Source organism: Arachis duranensis, chromosome 7 (assembly GCF_000817695.3).
Source record: "Arachis duranensis cultivar V14167 chromosome 7, aradu.V14167.gnm2.J7QH, whole genome shotgun sequence".
Classification (NCBI taxonomy): domain Eukaryota; kingdom Viridiplantae; phylum Streptophyta; class Magnoliopsida; order Fabales; family Fabaceae; genus Arachis; species Arachis duranensis.
The window spans coordinates 55,074,009-55,074,777 of record NC_029778.3 but is presented as its reverse complement, the minus strand read 5'-3'; positions in this window follow the sequence as shown (position 1 = coordinate 55,074,777).

Here is a 769-nt window from a genome sequence, read left to right as displayed (position 1 = left end):
AAATCGAGTGTGTCAATTCATGCAGTAGCCCTTTGAAGCACATTGGAAGGTGGTTAAGTGCATTCTGCGGAACATCAGTGGCATTGCTAGCTTTGGTTTGTGGATTCAACCAGCTAAAGAGCTCACTCTCACAATTTATACCGATTCTAATTAGGGGTTTGATCCTGATGATCAGAAATCAACCAACGGTTACTGTGTATTTCTGGGATCCAATTTAATTTTCTAGTCTTCAAAGAAACAGCATGCAGTCTCTCGATCGAGCACAGAGGCCGAACATCGGGGTGTGGCTGATGTAGTTATAGAAGCAGTCTCCATTCAGAATTTGCTACATACTATTCATGCCCCAGTGACCAAACTGCTTGTGTTTTACTGTGATAATCTCAGTGCGGTTATGTTAGCTGCGAATCCAGTTTTGCACTCCAAATATAATCATGTTGAGTTAGACATTCATTTTGCTAGGGCTGATGTCATGAAAGGTCGAATTCAGGTTGTTTATGTCCTTGCTGTGTAGCAGATTGCAGATATTTTCACGAAACCCATTTCCTCTTCCTTGTTCAGTGAATTTCGAAGCAAACTCAGGATTGTTGACAAAACAACCCTTCGTTGTGGGGGAATATAATGAAGGAGATAAAGGAAGTTAGCTTATTGTTAGGATTACTAATAGTTTGTTCGTGAGTTTGTTATATCCTAGTCAGCATTCCCTATAACTATATATTATAAGATACACATGTAATTATCCTAATTAAGTTTGTTAACAATTCATTCCTAA